Consider the following 26,128-nt stretch of genomic DNA (forward strand, 5'->3'; position numbering starts at 1 on the left):
CTTTCAAGCCATTATACAAGTGCTCCTCTAACCATGAGTAAAAGATGCCCTTGCTCCAATAGAAACATGAAGAAGTGCTCAGCTTCTCTGGCCATAAAAGAAGTGCAAATCAAAACAACAAAGAGATTCTACCTCACTCCAGTAAGAATGTCTATCATCAAGAAAGCTAATAACAGATGCTGGCTGGGATGTGGCCAAAAGGAACACTACTACACCTTTTGTAGGAGTGTAAAGTTATTCAACCACTCTGGAAAGCAGTATGGAGGTTCCTCAAAAGACTAAACATATAGCTCCCCTATGACCCAGCAACACCACTTCTGGGCATTTACCCAAAGGATTACAAACAAGGACATACTAAAGCTACCAGCACAACCATGTTCATTGAAGTATTATTTACCATAGCTAAAGTATGGAACCAACCCAGAAGCCCCTCAGTAGATGAATGAATCAAGAAAATGTGGTGCATAGACACAATGGAATTCTATGTTTCTATCAGAAACAATGACATTTGCTCCATTAATAAGGAAAGGGAAAGAGTTGGAAAAAAATCATGCTAAATGAAGTGAGCCAGACCCAAAGAAACATAGACTCTATGATTCCCTCAGTGGTAATAATTAGTGTGCATCTACAATAATCCTAGCAGAAAATCACAATAGCTCAGTGAATATGGACATATGCTCATAAAAGATGATGCTAAGTGAAATGAACTCCAAGATATGGAAACAAATGGGTTTTCACTGTTGTTATTTTAATGTAGTATGTGAAATTATTTCCTTTTTCTTGTGTTTTTCTTCCCTATACTGTACCACCTGTTGTCGCTGCAATTGATCTTGGTACCCAGGGTATTTATTATATATGTATGTTTATCTGAATTAGGGAAGGGAAGGGGAACATCAAAATGGTAAGACAAAGGAGAAAGGGTAAACCAATGCAACACCAATACTTACAAGACAATATGTTGTATGTACAACTTGGCAGAGGTGTTGGGGAGGAGGGAAGATGGGAGAAAAATGAGGGAGGAAGCAACAAGTTTGACAAGAAATGTACTCACTACTTTACATATGTAACTGTAAACCCTCTATACATCACTATAAAGAAAATATGTCCTTGCCTTGTATCTATAGATAAGGATGTCTTTTACTAATCCATCCATGGCACTTTTCCACAATCTCCTGAAAGAACAGAACTAGAAAAGGAAATGTGAAGAACTTAGATCAACTATAGAGGTAGGGATTCAAAGTCATTATAATCATATCTGGGGAAAAATGGTCATAATAAGCAAATGGTATTTAAAACCTAAATGTCTATTGGTAGACAAATGAATAAGTAGAATTTGGCACATTTATACAATCAAATATTAATCAATCTTAACAAGAAACTGAACTGCGGTGTATTTATCATGGATGAACCTTAAAAACTTAACTATGGTAATCCAGAAAAAGAAAATAACAGATTTTTTATGATCCCACTTGTAAAAAATACCTAGAGGCAGTCAAAGATGAAGAAAAAAAAAGTACAATGGTATTGCCAGGAGCTGAGGGAAGGAAAGAGCCAGGAGCTGTTTTATCAGTAGAATTTCAATCTGTAGTAATGAAAATGTTCTGGAAAAGAATGACTTGATGGGTACACAGTAATATGAATACACTTAATGCCATGAAAAAAATATAATTATAAAATAAGCTTAATTTTATGTATTTTATCACAACAGAAAAATTACATGTGATTTCTACTTCTCATTGTAACTTGAGTATATTATCATTTCTATTCTTACGAACTGGATCTTTTAAAAATTATTCCTGGATATTGTTAAGAATTCTACACCATGATAATCTTTTATAAAAATATTTGAAAGTCCTAAGCCAAATATTATTCCTCTTTTAGTGTAGTTACCATAATATAAATTCACAAAAAATACTATACAGAACCTAAAAGTATAACATTTTGTTACAGATTTTAAAACAAGAAGAGTCTCTCAAAATATTTCAACCATTCAAAACAGAATAAAGAACATTCTCAATATTAAGGAAAGCTAATAAAACCCCGTTGGATTTCTCTTCCTTTTTCTCCTTGACTTTTGCTACAATAAACACTACCATCCAGAATCCTGTCCTTTGAGACTTTCCCTTAGTCTGGTTCTCTGTCAATCATATCTGAAGAAGTTTCAGCAACATAGCCTTCTTCTGCTCTTCTCTTTAAACATGTTCATTTCTTTGATGACATTTTATTGCATTTCTCCTAATAACTCAGTACTATGCTAAAGAATGTAAGAGTAAAACAAGTATACTCCTTCCTAAAGTGTTCGAGTGTGGAAAAATAGATCACTTAAAAATACAGGAATACGTAAAACTTCCCCAAGTTGACCTATTTTGTATTCTGTTTCCTCCTTGGCATATGTATTAGTTACCTGCACAGTGGTCCCTAGTCAATCATACACCTGTATTCACACCACTGTTACACTCTCATTGGCATCTGAGAAAGGCCTACAATTTGCTTCAAGTATTTTTCTTAAAATGCAAAAAACAATCACATTTTTCCAGATATGTATCATCTTCAGTAAAACAGAGAAAAAATTCAACTCAGTGGAGAGATTCCAGTAAATATTATAGTATGAAGTTACAGAAGTCACTATCAGCCTAATTCCATGATTCTTGTCCTTATATTATCCCCTGCATTCTAGAAACAAAAATACAGAAATTGGGAAGGAAAAACTACAGCAATCACAACAAATGACTAAACAATGTAGAATTCTTATTATATTAGTAAGGATGGGATAGGGATAGCTGTAAAGCCCTGACAATACAAGGAGTAGTCAGAAGGTTAATGTTTTAGGGAAGTAGCTCCTACAAGAAAGGGAGCTGCTTCCGTGAAAATGAGAATATGTGGAGCAGTTACCAAGTTTTTCTTTTTTGCTCTAAATGCTTTGTATCTGTTTGTTCTTAATTATGTTCTTAATTTTAGTTTTGTGAATGTTTAAATAAGGGTGCTGAAAATGAATCTCAACTGTCGTATTAAAAATGTGGAATGCTTCATGAATTGCATGTCATCCTTGTGCAGGGGCATGCTAATTTCCCCTGTATCATTCCAATTTTAGTATATGAGATGCCGAAGCAAGCACCAAGTTTCTTTTTCTTTCCATTTATGAAAAAGGTAGTCGTGTTTTTTGAACATATAAGTTGAAGGTTAGAAAACGTTATGATATAATTAATTGGAAACATATTGGCCTAAAACGCAGAAGATGAAGTAACTAGCTATGTTATACTAGATTTATCACTTATTATTTCTGGCCTCAGAGCTGCAGCTCAAGTTTTTTATTTGTGTACCCTTTGTCCTGTAAATAAGTTTATCTGATTTGGAGAGGGGATGCAGAATCACAGAAACAGTGGGACAAAGGATGAACGAATTCAGCAGTGAAACCCACTAGACACTCTGTTGGAAATGAACTATACAACTTTGGGAGGAGATTAAGTCGGTAGGCAGAAAACTGGGAGAGAATGAAGGAGGGGGTGACTGTTCAAAAGGAAATATATTCACTACCTAACTTATGTAACTGTAACCCCTCTGTACATCACTTTCACAATAAAAATTATATAAATTATATAATACATATATAACATGTTCCTCTCTGGCTTCAAAATTTTGAGTCCCTGAAGCTAGTGGACTAATGCCACATGACTAAATCTAACAGTGATGTGAAGTTCTGACAGTGAGGAATTAAATGAGTCACGAGAATGAATGCTGGAGCCAAGTGCAGAAAAAGGAAGCCTGTGAGTCTGTTGGATTGTTTCTGATAGTTATAAATGGATTAAAGGAAAGTAAGTAATAACAAGGATTTAAAATAAGTGGCAATAATTTATAGTCCGGATAAAGAAAAAACAATGCTGCAATTTGATAAGGCAAAAACTTCAGGCCGGTGAGTAAATAAAAACTTAAGACTGGTCTTTTAATCCTTTATATTAATTTTTCCTTTAAATTATTACTTATATCTATTACTTATTGGAAATCTGAGCTGCAATTACTATTTTCTAAAGTATCATCCTCTCACTTTGGTTTCTATGAAAGCCTTCTACTTTATTTCCCTGGCTCTAGTGTCCAAAATCTACTCCATTGATTGCTCTTAAAAAGTATTCCTTAAAGCCAGCTACTGGTGGTTCATGCATGTAAATCTATTAAGGAGGCTGAATTTAGGGGATCATGGTTCAAAGCCAGCCTGGGCAGAAAATTCTGTGAGAGGGCTGGTAATATGGCCTAGTGGCAAGAGTGCTTGCCTCGTATAAATGAAGCCCTGGGTTTGATTCCCCAGCACCACATATATAGAAAATGACCAGAAGTGGCACTGTGGCTCAAATGGCAGAGTGCTAGCCTTGAGCAAAAGGAAGCCAGGGACAGCACTCAGGCCCTGAGTCCAAGGCCCAGGACTGGCAAAAAAAAAAGAAAGAAAGAAAGAAAGAAAGAAAGAAAGAAAGAAAGAAAGAAAGAAAGAAAGAAAGAAAGAAAGAAAGAAAGAAAATTCTGTGAGACTCTTATCTCCAATTAATCAGCAGAAAGTTGAAAGTGGAAGTTTTACTTAGGTGATAGACCACCAGCCTTGAATGGAAAAGCTAAAGAAGAACACTTGGGCCCTGTTACCAGCACACATATACAATAATAACAATAATCCTTAGTCATTTCATGATGCATGCATATGTCAAAATATCACATTGCATACCACAAAAATATAATGTATTTTTCCATTTAAATCTTAATTAACTGATAAATAAGATACCATTACTTAAAACTTGTTTTCAGCACATTTCTGTCTTATTCAAAAACTTACAACTCCCTATTTCCTTGCATATCTAGCCTACACTTCTCTATCAAACTCTTAAGGTCTTCCTGAGAGTAATCTGTATTTATCCTGTCTTTTCAGTCTTTACTCCTGTATTCTTTAATATAAATTATCCTCTCTAGGCAAGTATTTCTAACAAAGGAGGCAGTATCCATACAACTTCCCTTCATTTCTCACTCCTACTCCCTGTACACATGATATAATTCCAATCAGTATGCTTCTGTTAAATGTCCTATTTCTTAGAAATACTTTATCCCATACAGTTGATTAAAATTTTATACATCTAGGAAAAGACAGTTGTCATTGTAACACATCTACATGTTTACTTTCTAGTAAGTATAAATGACAGACATTCTAACCCTTAAAAGCATAGTCGAGTAGAGAAAATAACCCACAACTACAGTACTCTGTCAGTAGGATGCATATAGAGTTCTGTGAAAACCCAGAAAAAAGCATGTGAACCAGACAGCCATGGCAGATCAGAAAGAACTTGCTGGAAGAAGTGCACCTCTATCAAAGTCTTTAAGACAGAGAAGCACAAAGGGAAACTCCAAGTACAAAAGATAAGAAATATCATGGTGGGCCAGAAAAATGAAACACAAGATGAGGTGGACAATAATTAAATATATACCTGTGAGCTAGATTATGTTAAGGTCTGAGTTGAAGAACTTAAATAGGAGAATAAAAGTTATGAGACATAACTTTTACAAATACCATTATGATTTTAAAAAGAATAAAAGATGATTAGAAATGAAGGCAGAGAGACTGTTGAGAAGGCAACTTTAAATACTATACAGAGAAAGAAATGTTGACCTGTAATTGTAATAGGAAAACCAAAGACACTCACAGATTTAGAAAGCAGATTTGATACCACAGTAATTTTTTTTAAATAAAGCTTAATAATGCCTTACATATTAACTGAGGGACACCAGTAACAATATTTTGTTTCAATGCTACTAGCATATGATTCAGTTCCTACATATCATCATATCACTTAGACTGTCCATGTTCTTTTCCTTTTTTCCAGAGCTGGTGACTGATCACTGGGCCTTGTGCATGTTAGGCCAGTGCCACTTTACATTCCCAGCTAAGATTGTTCATTTTCTAGAAATTGTTTTTACTTCCCAAATAAACTATAACATTATTGACACCAAAGACTAGACTTCTACTTTCACTTTCTTAATCCTTCCCATCACTGAGCACTACTAAATACTTGGCAATTGTTAGTAAATATTTCCTTAAAAAGACACTGCATGCTCCATTAAGTTAAAACGTATTTCTTATTTTATGCTAAGTATTTGAGCATACTGAATACAAGAAGCTAAGAATAAATACTTGAAAATATTTCATGTCAATGTTATTAAGACACTACTTAAATAATATTATTTAAAACAACCAATTATTTAAAACAAATTAAAATATACATGTCTAAATTCCTCCTTGTTTATGGTATTATGGGTCTTAGGTTTTAATCCCTCTGAGGAAGTAAGGGCTACTAGTGGATGTCAGATAGCATTGACCAAGAAGGAACTTGGACGCATAGCTGTGGTGATAAAAAGTTGTATATTGGAAAAAAATAGTAACTACACATATGTGTGTATGTGTGTATATACACATATATCTGCACATCTACTTATTGAATATATAAGCAATTTATTTTATTGTGTGTATAACAACATAAAATTACTAAAAAATGTCCTTCATTATTTTTGTATGAATATAAAATTTTTTCTGGATTGATTTAAAGTTGTTTATAGATTGTGGGCATCCAGCTTTGTGTGCAAAAAAATTCCTGTCTAAAAAAAGAAAGAATAAAAAAGCTTTCAAAGTGCCTTCTTCATATCACAGTAGAAATGCAGAAGCATGCAGAGCTCAAATGCAATGATTTTCTTTCTTTTTTGTACTTTTTCTCATCTCTTTCCCTACATCCATCACTTGCACCAATCATCCAGATTAGGATAGATTTGGGACCTCAAAAGAATTCAAGTTGTGAGGAGAGTTGCTCCAGACTAGAATTAATATTTTAAAATTCATAGTGAAAAAAATAAAAATCAGGATGATGAGATGTGTGAAAAAGTAGGCCAAATAATGGGCCAAAATGGTCTCCAATCTAAGCCTTTGGAAACTGAAAGACTCCCATAACTGGGCAAGTGAGAAAAGGTAGGAACATATTATTTCCTAACTTCCTTACTAACCTACCAAACATATTATTGCCTCCTACCTTCCCTGAATCTATGAACTCTCTGTAAGTAATAATTAAGAATTGGAGACTCGGGAACAGAAAATTTCATGTACAAGATTGTCATTATCCAGGCTTATTTCTGATTAGGTCACTTGCCAGCTATGCCATTGGTCAAGTCACCTATGTAGCTTTCTGGAATATAAAATAAAGACAATAACTGGTCATATCATGTAATTTATTGTAAGCATCAAATCAGATAATGAATGCACAAAATTAAGATAGTAATTCATACATAACAAGATGATAAGTGTTACTTAATAACACTTGACTAGAAACTCAGAGGTCCTTAGGAAATAATCTGCCCAGCCTTTTACCAATGTGGGATCAAGAATAACCTATCTGGTTAAATCCATTTTCGTAGTTTTTACAGAATACTAGCCTCATCAAAAATTAACAGATATTTTAAAATCATGTGATGAAAGAAATAAAATTAAACTATGCCTGTAGATCCTCACAATCTTTAACAGCTCAGTACATAGTATTTTCCCTAGACCACCATAATACAGCCCCAAATTTATCATTTATGTAGACTAACAAATATTACTAAAAAAATGACATACTGTGTTTCCAAACTTATTGGGGATTCATGCTGCCCTTCCCCCAGCCCTGGGGCAGTGTAAAAAGCTAGCCACTCCCCGCCCCTGGGGGGGGGGGCAAACACGTGCGTGCCATCATGGCGGCGGAGCCCCCAGAGACCCAGCTCTTGAAGGGCTGGGGTCTCCACCCATAGAGGAAGTTTCATGACATCACCTGATGGGCAGCCCAGCTCAGCCAATCGCTAACTTCCAGCTAGTCACCCCAAGTCCCTCTCCTTCCCGCCTTCATCACCATAGTAAATTCTTCTGCCCTCCTTCTGAACTAATGAGGCCGGTGGACCATCCAGACCAACTCTCTGGAATTTCTTTTCTGTGTCGGCTCTGGACACGTGAGGGGGACAGATGGGGAGGGGGATTTCGGCATTTCTCCTCAGCTTAGCAAAGTCCACAAAGATACGCTTTACTCCTTCTGCCAGCGGAAGGGGTAAGGCTGAGTTTCTTTCATAGTTTGGGATTTGGGCATCTCCCCGGGAGAAACGGGGAGAGGGGGTCTAGAACCCCAACACAAACTTACTCGAATATTTTCTGTGAAGCAACTTGAGTTACCAGTTATCTCATAAATTTTAAATTAAGGTCAATTTCTAATAATAATATTTTTCAACATCTATAAAAATATTAAACTCTCCCAATTGGAGGAGCAGTCTTTTTTAATGTCAAAATAATTCTTAAGTAGTTCATAGTCTCCGAATAAACAATTCCACTTAATTTGTAAAAGAGTTATAAAATTGGTGTCAACTGAGATTCTATCTCATCCCAATCAGAATGGCTGTCTTCAAGGAATAGAACAATACATGCTGTCAAGGATGCAAAATATAGGATCCTTACACACACTGGTGGTAGGAATATAAACAAGGGGAACCACTTTATGGAAATCAGTAGGGATGCTCATCAAAAACTAAAAATATACCTATATTCTTATCCTGCCATACCACTCTTGGGCACATATACAAAAGAGTATAAATCAACATACACTTTCCAAGACCTTAGCACAACATGTTTATTGCAGCACTGGTTGTATAAACCAAGCTTTAGAACCAGCCTCAGCCTATGTACCCAATAATTAATTAAACAAGATATTGTGTGTGTGTGTGTGTGTGTGTGTGTGTGTGTGTGTGTGTGTGTATAATGTGTTTGGGATATGTATATATGTGTATATATATTATATATGTATACATGTGTATATAATATTCATCTAAATATATGTGTGCCTATCTACATGTGTCATATGTATTTGTATTGGAGTATTATTTGTCCATAAAGAAGAATAAGTTGTAAAATGAATGAAATTATGTTCTTTGCCCAAAAATAGATGGAAATATAATCAATATAAAATAATTATGTTGAGCAAACTTAAAAGCCCAGTATCACATATTTTACGTAGACCTAAAATAAGGTAGTGTAAAGAGACCCACTAAACAGTGTTTGAAATGAGACAAAGGGAAGGATGTTAAAGGAAAATTATAATAGAGAATTTTATTGGTAACATTGTTTGCATCTATGATGATGTAATGGAACCTCTTGGTATAACTGATAAGTTAATGTATGCTAAATTAAATTATTAAATGGTATATTATGATAAAGCATTCTCTATATTATTCATGCTTTTTTCCCTCTGGGATTGAGATAGTTTCAAAACACAAATTAATAATGAAATAAAGAATTGGGTTGGATACAAAATGAGTTTTGTAGATAGCAAAGATAACCAAACACTACCACATCTAAATATGCCATAAGACGTGAGGTATGAAGTAAGGAAGATAAATGAGAAAGAGTATATAAATACCAACAAAAGATCATGGAAAAGGCAATGAAAGACTGAATCATTTTAAATGGTATTTCAGCATCCGTTTCATGGTTTGTGACAATAGTCTTTTCAGAAAGGACATAATCTGGTCCCTATCTACCTTGACCTATTATTATTGTAAAGGCAATGTGATTGCCAGGCAAACTTTCCACCATTTGGTCTATGCACCCCATCCTTTTCCCTTTAGCTTATTTTGCAGATAGATTCTCATACTTTTGCTGGGATTAGGTAAAGATCATGATCCTCCTTCTCCCACCTCCTGTGTAGCAGTGATTACAGTCATGTGCCACCATCTGAAGAATCACTAAAAGAAAAAATTTTGGCCAAAAATCCTAATTAAAATGCAGTTCTTAATTTTTAAAAAATGATATGTTTGTCTGATAATTTGATGGGAGTTCTCTGCCTATGTAAGTATGCAGGACACATCACTAATTATTGTTGCTACAATTTCAATTGGTTCATGGAATCTTCCAGACTTATCCATAGATTCTGGTCTTTTGAGTTCTAGTCTGGTTTAACCCAACCTGCTTGGCTAAAATCAGAATTCTGATTTTGAATAAAATTTCATAAGAGAAAGTAGGTTTTGGTTGAGGGCTTCAAATACTTGTGACAGAAAAATATAAAGCTACCATAGAAGAGTAAAGCTAAAATATATGATGCTTATCATAATTTTTAAATACATAGTGTGTACATGACATGCTTTGTGTGAATTACTAATAAAAGTAACTTTTCTATTTACATGTTATTTTCAATTTAAATAAAATTTTGAAATCATTTAAAAGTAAAGGTAATTTTGGAAATACAGGGTTTCTAGTTGGATGTGGTGGCTCAAGCCTAAAGTCCCAGCTGCTTGGAAGGGAAGTCACTACATTGGGATTTGGACCCAGCCAAGCACCAAAATAATAATGAGGAGGAGGGGGAGGAAGGGGGAGGAAGGGGGAAGAAGGGGGAAGAAGGGGGAGGAAGGGGGAGGAAGGGGGAGGAAGGGGGAGGAAGGGGGAGGAAGGGGGAGGAAGGGGGAGGAAGGGGGAGGAAGGGGGAGGAAGGGGGAGGAAGGGGGAGGAAGGGGGAGGAGGGGGGAGGAGGGGGGAGGAGGGGGGAGGAGGGGGGAGGAGGGGGGAGGAGGGGGGAGGAGGGGGGAGGAGGGGGGAGGAGGGGGGAGGAGGGGGGAGGAGGGGGGAGGAGGGGGGAGGAGGGGGGAGGAGGAGGAGGAGGAGGAGGAGGAGGAGGAGGAGGAGGAGGAGGAGGAGGAGGAGGAGGAGGAGGAGGACTCCTAATAATTGGAAGGAAGGGATCAAGGGATTGGGGTTGGAGGCCAGCCTAAGCACAATAAAGTTCATGAGCTTCCACCCTAACTAACACAGTAGGACACTAGGACACGTAGCCAGGACTTGTCATCCCAAACTACAGGGGAAGCACAATGGCTGGGCACAGTGGTGCATACTTATCATCCTAGCAACAGAGAGAAGCACAAATAGGAGAGTCATAACATAGTCCAGTTTATTCTTAAAGACAAACCTTACCTTCAGAATAACAAAGGAAAAAGGGGGCTGGAAGAGTGGCTCAAATGGAAGAAATTTTGCATAGCATGTGCAAGGTCAGGAGTTCAAACCCCATACCGCAAAACAAAGAAGTTTAACATTCAAAGTTATTTGGCATTTAAAAGAAGCATATAAAAGATCTAGTCAGGTCCTATTATTTGAAAAGAACCCCAAGAAGGTTGAGAGGTTTCATGGACAGGGCTCTGTGATTCTTGCCAACAATTGCAACTCCATGAGAGATGGAAATAGGATTGTGGCTTGAGGCAAGTTACAAAAAAACATTAGCAACACCTTAAAAAAGCCAGGAGTAGTGGTCCATATTGTTATCATAGATACTTGTAAAGCAAGTAGGAAGATTACAATCAGCCTGGAAACATGGCTCCAGTGGTGGAGAACTTGCCTAAAAAAAACTCAAGATCCTCCCTGAGTTCGGAACACTGATATGACCACCACCAAGAAAACAAAGGAATGTTGCACAAATTCCTATACAGTATCTCTATTTTTATATTTTAGCTTAAAGCATTCTATAACTATCTTCCAAAACAAAAGCTGAAATGAACAGCAACGCAGCTGATTATTTGGTTCTTGGGGGAAATAAAATACAGCATGGAAAACAACTACCAGGGCAATGCCTGGATCCTTAGAATCCTTGGGTGGCATTCATTCCTGTGCAAAATAACACTTGGAGCCCCCTAAACCACTCAGACACTGTGGGCACAAAGAAAAGCACCATGAAGAAGGCCATCTGTAGCAGCATCCTTGGAAAATGAAACACAAAAATAGAGTGGGAGATAAAACTATGAGGTTTGAAGAAGGCCTCAAAGGCACAATTAAGTCAGTGGTCCAGTCAGAGCTGCCTCCTCAGGACATAATGCAAGCTCTGGCCTTGCAGGCCACTGTCACAAAAAATTAATTACAGCCCTGGTGAGCTGGCTAGATTGCAACTTCATGGCTCTAATTTTGAAGTGGTTTTATTTTCTTAAGATCATTGAAATGGGATAGGTCTGCTGGGTTAAGGAGTTTAATAAAAAGTCCCATTAAGTTGCAAGAGCTTGGAAAGAGAAACAAGTACCAGATGCTTGCCCATGTGGAGAAATGTCATCCTTAAAGGTGTTTTGTTTGGCTTTTTTTTTTTAGTGTTCAAATGAACTTGAAAAAGTTAGCCCCCTTCATTCTTTATGTCTATCTTTCAGACATAAAGAGCTAACAGATAGACTGTGACCTCCTTGGTAGCAAGAATCATTTTGACTTACATACTGATATATCCTTGAGACACACAATAATTTGTATCAAGTAGATATTCATCAAAAGTACTTACACAGTTGTAGAGAGGGGGAGGTGATATTCTTTGAGTCACAGTAAATATAAATGTCATCTATTTTTCACCATATAATAAAAATTAAAATATTGTGATAAAATTTTAGGTGAACAACAAGGTATCTTCCCTTTCATTAGACATGTTATTATTTGAGAATGATGAGCACTCATTTGTTTCATGCAGAAAGATATTTATATTAAGCCTATCACAATGTATATCAGCAATAGAAATAATTATAATCATTACCATCTATTAAATATATACCACAATATGTTTGTCACTTGGGACCTTCCAAGCATCATTTGAAATGTATTAATAATCTTCACAGTTCTGTGAAATAGAAATGTTTATCCTGTTTTACAGATGAAAACACTGAGTTTTTTTAAAGGAAGATCTTTTTCTAAAGGTCTACATCTAGGAATAACAAATCTGAGTTTCACATTTGAAAGCCATACCTAGACCCACACCACCACCTCGGGAGGTACTTAGTGAATTTCCTAACTAATGATAGTCCAGTCATGTTTTTGTCATTTCAGCTGACAATAAATATAGCCATTATATGGAGACACCTATTTTTAAACATTGATTTAATTTTTTCAAAACCCTGTGAAGATACTAACATCTAACCCTCATTTTAAAATTTTTACTCCTATTGAATAGACTTATACACAAGATTCATATGTTTCAAGGCAATTTTAAAAATTATTTTTGTGCGGGTCCTGGGGTTTGAACTTGGGGCCTGGACACTATCTCTGAACTTTTGTGCTCAATTCTTTTGTGCTCTACCACTTGGGCCACAGTTCAACTTCTGGCTTTCTGTTGGCTAGTTGGAAATAGAGTCTCACTGACTTTCCTGCCCATGTTGACTTTGAGCCCTGTTCCTCCATTGTCAGTCTCTTGAGTATATAGAATTATAGACATCAGCCACCAGCACCTGGACAATCCCTAAATTTTATATGATATTGAAGGTAATACAGATGTAATGGTATGTTGTTGCTGATTTAGTCTGCTAAGCAGACTACTAGAAAAATCTTACCAAGTTGCATCTTTTATAGAATTTTGAAAAAATATTTAATTTTCTCCTCTCCTAGTTATTAATTCAAAATCAACGCTAATCTTTCTTATTTAAAAAATACTACCTCCATTTCCAGGCTAGATAAGCAGCTTAGTTGTACAGTACCTAAATTTGATTTCCAGAACAAAAACAACATTCATATTGGGAATCATTATTATTAGTTTGCCAGGTATTCCTGCAAAACTGTCATGAACAGGAATTAAGGCAATGTGTCATGTGATGTGTTTTAGAGTCTAGTAAACTAACATCTCAGTGTCACATAATATGGTAGAGAAGGACAATAGTTAAAGCCTCAGATTCCTCCAACAATCACCCAGCATCACTGTAGCTAACTCCAGGCTGCTAAATCCATTCTTAACTATTGAACTACTTAATCAGGAGTAACCAGTTACTCCTGATGAAGTAATCCTATACTAATATATATATATATACATAAATATAATATTATATACAATGTACATGTAATATTATACACATATGTATATTACGTGTGTGTGTGTGTGTGTGTGTGTGTGTGTGTGTGTGTGTGTGTGTAATTCCTAGCCCCTAGTTTTGGCCAGTCTGCAGTCAAATAACATTGCTGTCACATACTCACATGATAGATGCATTGGCTTCAGACAGTCCCAGAATGGGTTGACCTTTATTTGATGAGCTAAAATAACTGTCCTCATTTCCAGAACTGCACTATTCAAAGTCTGTTCTTTTTACCTTGTTCCTCTGAACACACATTTAAAAATACCCAAAGTAACTTTAATTAAATGAATAAAATATATAAAAATTTATTCATAGCATTCTTCATACTTAAAGAAGTATAACATTAGATACTCGTGTTGGTGTAATTTAGCATTGAGATATATTCCTGACTTGGATCAATAATTTGGAAAATGCAGTTAATATCTATGATGTACTTTTCTGATTTGTGCATTGTTTTTTTATATGCTTTTGATTTCTTGTTGATATCTTACAGGACAAAAATCTATTTGCAGAAGCTAAATATTACTGTAGAAAACATTTCAATGTTTCTGTTGTCTCTAAAACCTATGGCAGAAAATCAGTAAGCAAAGAAAATAATGGTCAAATAGAAACACTTTGGTCTCTAATTTGAAAAAAAAGTGGGAAGTACTTTGTCGCTTTATTATGTATTAGAAAGTTTAGTAAATGGGTTTCAATCTGGTGATAGTATAGCATGTGTAAGCATGAAGCACTGGGGTGAAGCCTCTTTGAACAATTAACATGTACTTTAATAAAAATCGGGTGTTAGGAAGTTGAAACATGTCCTATGTGAGGAAGGGATGCTAGTGAGAAGAGGAAGTATTAATGGGTAAGTGAAGGAGAGTGGCTAGTCTCCAAATACTTGATGTGAAGTCAAAGAACCAAGCCTACTTACTGGCTTTGGTTTGTGAAAGACAAAGAAATGTGGGAGACTGAGAGTGGAGTTGAGTACATTCAAGAAACATTTTTATGTCTACATGTACAAGTTAAACTAATCTTTTCTATACAACTTATTGGTGTTAATTTTGAAAATTAAAAAGCATTACAGATTGAAAGGCATTCTTTGGATATTTCTCAAGTTTCTAAAAATATACAAGGTAGAAAGTTTGGTTTTCAAATTATTCAATTATTATTTCATCTTTGAAAAAGTTAACCAGAGCCATTGTCCTCAAACAGCTTGGCCCATATGACTTTACTTCTTTAAAACCATTGTGTCTTTTAAAAAAAAATGTTTTCTTATTTATTGTCAAAGTGATGTATTAAGAGGTTACAGTTTCATACGTTAGGCCTTGGGTACATTTCTTGTCCTGTTTGTTACCTCCTCCATCATTCCCCCCCTCCCTCCCTCCTCTCCCCCCATGAGTTGTTCAGTTGGTTTACACCAAATGGTTTTGCAAGTATTGCTTTTGGAGTCGTTTGTCTTTTTATCCTTTGTCTCTCGATTTTGATAGGCCCTTTCACTTCCCTAGTTCTAATACCAGTATATACAGTTTCCAGTATACTCAGATAAGGTACAGTGATAGTGTGGGTACAACCACAGGAAGGGGATACAAGAGGATCATCAACAATAGAAGCTATGGTTTTACATGGCATGTTGAAAGTAATTACAACAGTGATATAACAGTTGTTTCTATAACATGGAGTTCATTTCACTAAGCATCATCTTTTGCATTCATAAGGGCATAACTATTGGGCTCTCAGTTTAGGCTAGTCACAGCCATTGTTTCTTTATTGAGCTGGCTCTGAACTGTTCTGGCCAGCCGCACCTCCCAGTGTTGCCATGTGTCCTTCGTTCCTATAGGAACAGCTTACATGTTCTTATTCCCTCTTTCCCACAGTCCTCTCAATAGTCAAATTCAGCTCCAATGCTATTTCCTGATGAAGTATTTTCTAAGATGCCCCCCAAAAATAAAAACACAGTGCTATCTGTCCATTCCTAACAAACCTGTCTTACTCTGAGCTTTGACTTATAGAATTTTCCCCTACTCAACTGCAAATTCATTGAGATCAGAGATAATTTTTAACTATCCATATGTCCCCTAGTATCTAGCACTATGACTATGACTATAAATTCCTTATAGTCTGGAATGCCAAGAAAGGATTTAGCATAATTGAATTATTTTCACACAATTTCTGAATTTACATTATATTTAACACTGAAATATTAAAGAACTGTTACTGTGTTGACAAATCAAAACAACTGATTGTTTTGGTATTCTAGTGCTGCTGTAACAAAATATTGTAGACTGGGCAATTTATAAATGTATATGTTCATTTCTCACAGTTCTAAAAGCTAAGAAATACAAGACCAAGTTTCTAGAAGGTTCAATGGCTGATGAAGGCCTGATCTCTGTGCTTCTATTATGGCACTTTGTGGTTGCATCCTCTAGAAATGAAGAATACTCTGTCTTCACTGGAAGAAAGATCAAGAGGGAATAAATTCACTCTCTCGAGTTCTTTTATAAGGGCCTCAATGTCATCCATCAGAGTCCCACTTTCATGACTGTTACATCTAGAAGTTGCCACCTTGCCCTGTTATCACTCTTATAGGAATCTAGGGGTATGTCTTGATGATACACTCATATTTACATATGTGTGTATATAGTTGCATATGTGCACCAGATTCTGGGAGAATGATACAAATAAGTATTAAAACATTCTTGAATTCAATAGACACTCAATGAGGAGAATAGATGTGATTGCACTACTGCAAAAGGATCTCAGAGCAGGAAGAGGCATTTTATGCTTTCAGTTGTCTGAGAAAGCTTTAAAGAGAAGTCAAGTTCATGCCTGATGCTTGGGAAATTTTATTTGGTAGCTTAAAAAATACTACCTCCAAGAAAAAGGAATTACATGAGCAGAGGTGGCCACAAGAAATAAGTTGATTTGTTTTTTTGTTTTTTGTTTTTTGTTTTTTGGGTTTTTTTTTTTGCAAAACTGAAGAGAAATCAGGTTGGACAAAACTACTAAAACATTTCCAGATAAAGTTAATCTTGTGGTCTGAGCTATTATCTGGAAACAATGTTATTAAGGGAGTAAATATGTTAACATATGATTAAACCTAGCTAAGAGCAGAAGGAATAGAGACAGAAATAATAGAAAGAGTAGTGGGACCCAGGATTATATATCCTTGACACACTCTTTATAGAATGGCAGAACCACTCAAAACATGGTACTTTCTAGACTAATAGATTTTTCATACATAATGAACAAGAATTAAGAACATTTCTCCCTGTTACACTCAAACAATAAATGCTCATAAATTCTTCCCTAGAAAAGAAGCAAAAGGAAAGGAAAGGAAAGAAAGTTCTAATAGTAGCCCCTTTCTCAGAAAACTAGATACTTAGAAAGACCCTAGAAACTAAAATAATATTGACTATAGTATTTATTACTGTGTTCCAGGTATTTCTATGGGCACTTTATATTAACTCAGTCCTTGAATCTTCACCACAGCACAAGTAGGTATAGTTATTATAAAAATGTATATTTTGAGAACAGACAGCAAGAAATACACAGGTGAATATGGTAGCTCAGGAGGATAATCCAGAAAATTCATGGGGAAACAATCAGGAATATGGTAGAGGAAAGCCCTGGCAAAAGTTATTGGGCTCCTGTTTCAATCAGGAGTGCTGGTGCAGTCCTATGAGGCCAAAGGAAGGAGGATCTTAGTCTGAGGCCTGGGGGAAAGAACTGAACAAATTTACCTGAAAAATAATGAAAGCAAAAGAAGGCTAAGGGTATGACTCAAGTGGTAAAGTGCCTGCTAGCAATCACGAAGCTCTTAGTTCAAAACTCTAGTAGCACCATACACACACACACACACACACACACACACACACACACACACACACACGGGGGGGGGGGGAGAGAGGTAGAGAGAGAGAGATGGAACGAGGGCTTAACACAAATCATTTGACTTAAATCTAATCCTGAAAATGAGGTCGTACTTTTCCTCATCTTTTGATCCATAATGAGAATTAACATTTTACCAAGTCTCTAAAGGCCTGGATTACTCATCTAAATTATGATTTGTATTAGAATAAAAATAAAAGTGATATAACTTCTCAGCCTACTCTAAATGAGTAATGATAGTCATACTTTTTCCTTATATTCCTTTTTTTAAATTATTGTCTTTTGAGTAATTGTACAAAGAAGTTGCCACTTAACAAAGCCATTTGTGGCTCCAAGACATCTTAACCATGTCACCCCTTTCAACATTCTCACAATTTCTCCTCTACCCACCTCTGCCCTCGAAGTCTTTACTGCATTCTCCCCTCCCCATCTTCTCCTCTTCATCTACCTTTTTCCTTGTGATCCCACCCTAGCCCTTTTAAGATCTACTTTTTGGTGTTGAACTTGTTAAATTACCAACCATGCATGCCCTAGGCTTATATGACATTTATTACCAACTTAATATTTCAAAACATTACCCATCATACTTTAGTGGGATGTGTGTGTGTGTGTGCATGTGTGTGTGTGTGTGTGTGTGTGTGTTTGTGTCCTAGAACCGGAAGTCAGGGCTTGTGCTCTCTCCATAAGATTTTTTTGCTCAAGACCACTTGAACCACACTCTACCACTTGAACCACAGCTCCACTTACCACATTTGGTGGGGGGGGAGGGGGGGTAATTGGAGATAAAAATTGCACAGATGGTCCTGCCCAGAATGACTTTAAACTGAGATCCTCAGACCTCAGCATCCTTAATAGCTAGCATGACAAGTGGTAGCTTATACTGTGATTTCTAAGTCCAACTGTTACTCACATTAGCATTGTATGTGAGAGGATCTATATGTTAAATTAATTGCTCCTAAAGTAACTGTGGCACATTTAATGACCCAAATAATCTGGTTAGAGTTGAAAAGAAGCAGACTAAGAAAACTTTAATATGTATTGTATGTGTACCTACAAAACCTAAAGTGAATGAAACAAACCAAGTAACTTTTCAAAGTTCTTGAATAAGAATGTTTGTCTACAAAGGCAACAAATCCATTGTGATCTCATAATCCCATCTTAGAAAGAAAAACATTGAATGCAGCTTGTTTCTTCATAAAAAATAAAAAATAGTCAACCTAGTAAACTAAAAATAAATAGTTTCATTTCGTAAACTGGGAATTATTTCATAGTCATACAGCAAGTGTCAAGCCTTTCAAATGATATTCAAAGCTAATGTTAGCCACAAATACTGAAAGAAGGCAAACCTCAATGTGAAAAAATATAAACTAATTCTTTTAAAAGAGGGCAAAGGCCTTCTACACAAAATAATTAAAGTAAGTATGAAAAGCTAGAATTTGCTAGTATGACATACGCACACAGTTAATGATGATGAATTAAGGCACCTTGTAGAACATCTAAAGTGAAAATAAATTGAAAGGGAAACAATGAAATCTTGTGTCCACTGCACAAACCAAAATAAGAGAATTATGGTGAGGATAAATTAATACATTTAGAAATCTTCTGTAACAGAGTCCTCTACATAAAAAAAATAGTTGTACATATCCATATCCTCTGGGAATAAAAATCCAATAATACATTCCAGCAGATGATGTCATAACCTGAATATATTCCAAGATAAGACCATTCAACTATGTGTAAATCAAGTTATGGGCTTCATACACTAGTAAAAAATATTTGGAAGAGGAAAACATCTTCAGATGTCATAAATTACAAGTTAATATTTGAATTCTCTTCTTGATGTGATCAAAAAGTGACCATGTGCTCTGCTGGAGAGCCACTAGAGAAGAGTAATTCATTAAATAATATCCTGTGTATTCCATTTGGGAATAAACTTTCTCGGTATTATACACTCTCTGGCTCAAGTTTTGCACTTTCTTGTGTGTGTGTGTGTGTGTGCGTGTGCAAGAGAGAGACGAAGTGGAGATGGAGACAGAGAGACAAAGAGAAACATAAAGAGAGAGAGAGAGAGAGAGCTCTTCTGGCTTGAACTCAGGGCTTAGGTGCTGTCCCTGAGCTTTTAGCTTTTGTGCTCAAGGCTAGCACTCTACTACTTGAGCCACAGCTCTACTTCTGGCTTTTCTGGCAGTTAATTGGAGGCAAGAGCCTCAAGGAATTTCTTACATCAACTAGCTTCGAATTATGAACCTCTGATCTCAGCCTCCTGAATAGCTATAATTACAAATGTTAGTCTCCAGTGCCCAGTTAGTTTTTGTTGTTTTATTTCTTTGCTTTTTTCTTTCAACACATGGAGTAAAACTGAGTCTCTTCCATGAAAGATCTCCAGATAATAACAAGTACAATACAGATCTCTCCTTAATTCTCTCCTCTCCAAGCTAAACTTTCTTGGTTCCGTCTCCTATTCCTTTGTGCCATGATCAAGTTTTGGAGCCAAAATTATTTGCTGGCCTACAAGTATGCAACAACTATAAAATTCATATTATAGAAGCATATATTGCTACTCTAAGTGCAAATTCCAATAATACTTCTTCCAACTAACTTTGGAGTCCATTTACAGGTATAAAAGAAAACTAGATTCATGGTATCATCAGTGCACAACAAAAGGTGTTTTTCTTTAATGATAAGAAAGATTTTACTCTGTTTAGCTACTTTATTTGATAATTTTTGTCTGGAGAATTTTGTTTATCTAAAAAAGCTAAATCCCTCCTAAAAGCACAAAAATCTTCTACCACAGTTAAAACAATACATGGTAGACCTGAAAGAAAAGTTCAAAAGAAAAGCAAAATTAGTTTAAGTAAGCCAGGCATCAGTGGCTCAGGCTTATAATCCTAACAACAGGAGACTGAGATCCGAAGATCGTCATAAAAATCAGCCCAGGCAGAAAAGTCCATAAGACTCTGACATCCAATGAACAACAAAAATCCGGAAGTGGAGCTGTGGCTTAATTGGTAGAGAGCTAACCCTGAGTTCAAAATCTCAGGAACAGGGCCGGGAAGATGGCCTAGTGGCAAGAGTGCTTGCCTCATATATATGAAGCCCTGGGTTTGATTCTCCAGCACCACATATATAGAAAATGGCCAGAAATGGCACTGTGGCTCAAGTGGCAGAGTGCTAGCCTTGAGCAAAAAGAAGCCAAGGACAGTGCTCAGGCCCTGAGTTCAAGGCCCAGGACTGGCAAAAAAAAACCAAACCCCAAAATCTCAGGGACATTGTCCAGGCCCTGAGTTAAAGCCCTAGAAACAGAAAAAAAAAATAGTTTGAGTAAAGGCAGTATTACTTGAATATGTGTGTGCACATATATGAATATGCCACATATGTGTATTCAGTCCATAAAGATACTTTCTCAAGGTAACATTATTATGAGGACTGGCACAAAAATTATCTACATTAAAGTAAAAGAGGTAAGTAATGACTCAGAGGAGGGCAAACAGACAGGGAATAAGGGCAACTACAATCTAAGTACATTGTGTGTACATAAGAAAATAGAACAAAGAAAACTAATTTGACCAGAAGTTTCCAACATGACCTTATGATTAAAGATACTGGACATATGGCTAAAATGATAAGTAAAAATGTCAAAGTATCTTCTTAGTCCAAGTTGTGGAATGTTAAATCAAAGCTTGCTTTGTTGAGAATCTTTAGGCATTAAGCATTTATACCTTATAACCCACTTAATAGGTCTTACTATACTTAACTACAGTTACTAATTAAAAATCTAAGCCCCTAGAGGTCAAAGGTATCGCTTTCTATCTCTGTTTCACCAGTATCTAAAAAGGAATCTAAAAGGCCAGGCACTGGTGGCTCTCACCTGTAATCCTAGCTAGTCAAGAGGCTGACATCTGAGGATTGTGGTTCAAAGCCAGTCCAGGTGGGAAAGTCCATGAAACTCTTACCTCCAACTAAAAACCAGAAAACCAGAAGTGGAGCTGTGGCTCAAAGTGGTAGAGCACAAGCTTCAAGTGAAAAAGCTCAGGGATAGCCTCAAAAGCCTGATTTCAGGCCTAACAACTGACCAAAAAAAAGCTAAAACACAATAATAATATCTGCTTATTTTTCTAATATTTGCTAAAAATACATCATAACAGAACCCTTTTCCATTGTTGGTGGGAGTGCAAATTAGTACAACCACTTTGGAGAACAGTATGGAGGTTTCTCAAAAAGCTCAATATAGACCTACCCTATGACCCAGCCATTCCACTTCTAGGCATCTATACTGAACAGCAGGTATCAAGATATCAAAGAGACATTTGCACTTCCATGTTTATTGCTGCACAATTCACAATAGCCAAAATATGGAAACAACCCAGAAGCCCCTCCACAGATGAATGGATCCAAAAAATATGGTACCTATACACAATGGAATACTACATAGCGATTAGGAATGGTGAAATAGTGTTATTCGCAGGGAAATGGTCAGAACTGGAACAAATAATGTTGAGCGAGACAAGCCTAGAACACAGAAAACAAAGGGGCATGATCTCCCTGATATATGACTGTTAAGATGGGGTGATGGGGAGACAGTAGAGACCAGGTCTGTGAAACCAAAAACCTCTTGTCAAATGGTATTTCCCAAAGGGTTGGGTAACTAAAACCAAACAACTACACGGTCTGTGAAACCAAACACCTTGTATCAAATGGTATTTCCCACAGGTTTGGGTCAGCGACCCTACATTATGTAACTAAAACCAAACAACTACTCAACATATAAAGGTCAAAAATTGACCTCTCGGGCTGGGGATATAGCCTAGTGGCAAGAGTGCCTGCCTCGGATACACGAGGCCCTAGGTTCAATTCCCCAGCACCACATATATGGAAAACGGCCAGAAGGGGCGCTGTGGCTCAGGTGGCAGAGTGCTAGCCTTGAGCGGGAAGAAGCCAGGGACAGTGCTCAGGCCCTGAGTCCAAGGCCCAGGACTGGCCAAAAAAAAAAAAAAAAAAAAATTGACCTCTCAGTGGATCACAATAGCTCAAAAGCTATGTATGTTCGTTCATATAAGACTATTGTCGACATACTGTCTATTATAGACATTACATTTAAAGACCTAGGCGAATTTTCTTTGGCGTAGGCCACGTGGCTACTGTATATCTTCTTGGTACATTGTGTATTGGAAATATGTCTACCTGACCTAGGGAAGGGAAAGAAAAACGCGATATAAGATAACACAAGAAATGTACAGACTGCCCTACTATGTAACTGTACCCCTTTTGCACAACACCTTGTCAAAAAAAAATTTTGTTTAATAAATAAATAAATTTTAAAAAAGAAAATAAAGAAAAAAAATACATCATGACATTAACTTACCATATTCCCCCTTTTTCAGAGCAAATAAAGAAAATGAGAAAAATTGGTTCAAACACTAAATTATTACCTTAAGACAAATGCTTAAAATTCTACCCTATTTTCAAATACAGTGGCAACAGAAATGTCTACATTGACATGAACACAAAAATTACTAGCTACACTTATCAGTATAATATTAAAAAGTTACTAATATCTTTATGAATATGTTTTCCAACTTCAACAGTTCAGAAATTCAAATATTTTAATGTATTATTCTTCACATCTTAAAACTGAACAACCCAATAGTGTTAAAGTAAGCAATTCTACTTATGAAATATTACTTTAAAGCAGTGAATTTTCTATTAAATGGTTCATACTTTAAAATCATTAGCATGAACAGAAATATATTTATAATAATTATATGGTTTCTTTCAGGCTATTATTAACTAGAATACACATTTCAATAAATTGGTGGAAAGTAAATACGTAGCAAATCTTTAACTCTTTCCACATTAAATGTTTCATGCCTTTATTATTTGTTATCTGAGAAATACTAGCTCATAAATTATTCATAACATCTAGCCAGATCTGTTACATCAGGTGTCAGATTAATGGAGGAGGTAAAGTGCTGAGTTTTACATGAAGTATTCATTAAACTTGGTGAACTCATTAAAGTATGTTAATTAGGTAATAGACAAAAGAACTCGGTATTTGGTAGAGATTGGGCACTGTTAATACCTTGCTTTGTGCTAATACCTTGGCTGCAGTTTTTCCCACTTAATGAGCACAAGGAAAAGCTGATTATTCCAAACCAAAGGAAAAAAATCGTATGTGCTACGTGTTGGAAAAATTGCCCCAGGTGACAAAAGGAAACACATACCGAAGATTTGGTACTCTAACAAAGCAGATACCATTTCAAAGCTTCTAAATTGTCTTTGATACAATATTCTGTCATAGGAAAATTATAGACTAGTTTAATTTTGTTAACGTTTCATTTTTATTTTTGTTACTTTCATTGTTAATATTTTATTGTTAACAATTTCTCCATGGGTAATACAGATTATCTCAATTTGGATTGTTCTTTATCACAAATATATGATGGTTGTCTTTGTTTTATTACCTTGGGGTTTTTAACATGAAAATTTTACAAACCTGAGGATATGTATATTCACATGAGAGAAAGACCAAAAACAAATTAAAAAAAACTTACAAATAGTTCCATTTAGAAAAATATAATATCTTATTAAGAGACAGCTTTATAAAAACTATATTAAGATTTGAAGAAGAAAGTTTGCACACTTAAATCCATCCTTATGATGTACCAAACTTAGACTGTAGGGTTCCCGCAAAGGAATCTTTTATTCAGTATAACTTATTATTAGCATCTGTTATTTACCATTATACCCTTAGCTGGTTAGGATTCAAAATTATCACCACTTTTAAAGTTTTTTTCTTTCCCATAGTTCCAGTAAATAGCCTCAAAACTTTGAATATTTTTGCCCTAATGTATAGGACATTAGGGGTGGAACCCAGAGCCACATTCATACTTGGCAAGTGCTCTACTCTGAGCAATGTAGCCTTCCCTGCCTTCATGTTTTTAAAGAATTTAACTTGAAATGAAGAAACATATAAAAGATGAAGTTTAGGGAGGCTTCTAATTCTTGAAGCTTAACATGTATTAAGGTTTCTTTAAATATATATATATATATATTACTCTGAATATTTATTCTCTGGAAAATTAAGATCTATTATTGAAAAATAATTTATAAAAAAGTTGTTGGTTATAAAAAGAAAGAAAACTATATTAAGGGTTTTCCACCAAAAAGATACCTGAATTGTAATTAGAGCACATGTTGTCAAGACACACTAACATAAGCTTTATTGAAAATTGGCCTCTGGTCTCTTTATAGTTTCATCGAGATACCTCAGATATTACCACTGAAATCACACATGTTAACTGTGCTGGTTCAGTAGATACCTCAGATATTACCACTGAAATCACACATGCTAATTGTTCTGGTTCAGTGTTACATTTCCTTGTACAAAATGGAGCTTATTCTTGAAAAATAAGTGCTTTTTTTCCAGCTACAAAACATGTTAAGATTTTGTCCTTTTTTGACAGTCCTGTAGTCCAAGGTATCTCCTCCTATTTTTTTCAGCTCTTAAATCCTGGGAGCTTAACATGAATGGTGAACCTAATATTTAGACATCCTTTTAATCAACATTATTTTACCTGTCTTGTTTTTCTTCCTATTTTTTCTCCTTAGAAAAAAATCATCGCCACTACACAAAGAATTTCACCACAGAAACAAAATGATCCCACCTAAGAGTAGAACTTAAGTGTCACAGGAAGTTAGTGATCCAGAATACCACAGCTGGTTCTGTTAAAAATGACTCTATGGATCTGGGGATATGGCCTAGTGGCAAGAGTGCCTGCCTCATATACATGAGGCCCTGGGTTCGATTTCTCAGCACCACATATACAGAAAATGGCCAGAAGTGGCACTGTAGCTCAAGTGCCAGAGTGTTAGCCTTGAGCAAAAAGAAGCCAGGGACAGTGCTCAGGCCCTGAGTCCAAGCCCCAGGACTGGCGGAAAAAAAGAAATATATATGACTCTATGTCAATCGGTAAGCTCAAGCATCAACCTTCTACCCCATCATTATTACACTGTACAGCTCTCAGATCTATAAGCCTGAAAATACTATATATTTAATCCAATAACATATTTATATTATGATATATTTTAAATAACCTCCTTTAAAAAGTAAAAGTGCATAACTAATTCATCATCAATTCCAAGGGGGAAAATTATTCATTCTAAGGAATTACCATGATAACCTTTATCAAAATCTGCTGCTATTCTTGGAATGGTCTCTTCTTTCACAGGATGACCTCAATTACACGTCTGTGGTTATGCTTACAGAAATACTTTCTTCAATTTTGAAAAGAAGTTGCATGTTAAATTTCATACAAGATTTTTTTCTAAGAATATATTTCAAATTTTAATTGTAATATGTTAATTAACTTAAAGTGAAAATGTT

At 35.9% G+C, this 26,128-nt stretch overlaps 1 protein-coding gene and 1 non-coding gene across 5 annotated transcripts in view; both read right to left on the bottom strand.

Annotated features, from left to right (window-relative positions):
* The window catches only part of Slc4a10 (solute carrier family 4 member 10), a 267,507-nt gene that overhangs the window by 204,095 nt on the left and 37,284 nt on the right, over window positions 1-26,128 (bottom strand). The gene's annotated exons all lie outside the window — the stretch shown is intronic.
* On the bottom strand, window positions 3,011-3,115 carry LOC125351008. Its single transcript, XR_007210902.1, has one exon. It is a non-coding gene; the product is annotated as a U6 spliceosomal RNA (small nuclear RNA).

Source organism: Perognathus longimembris, chromosome 4, assembly GCF_023159225.1.
Source record: "Perognathus longimembris pacificus isolate PPM17 chromosome 4, ASM2315922v1, whole genome shotgun sequence".
Taxonomy (NCBI): Eukaryota; Metazoa; Chordata; class Mammalia; order Rodentia; family Heteromyidae; genus Perognathus; species Perognathus longimembris.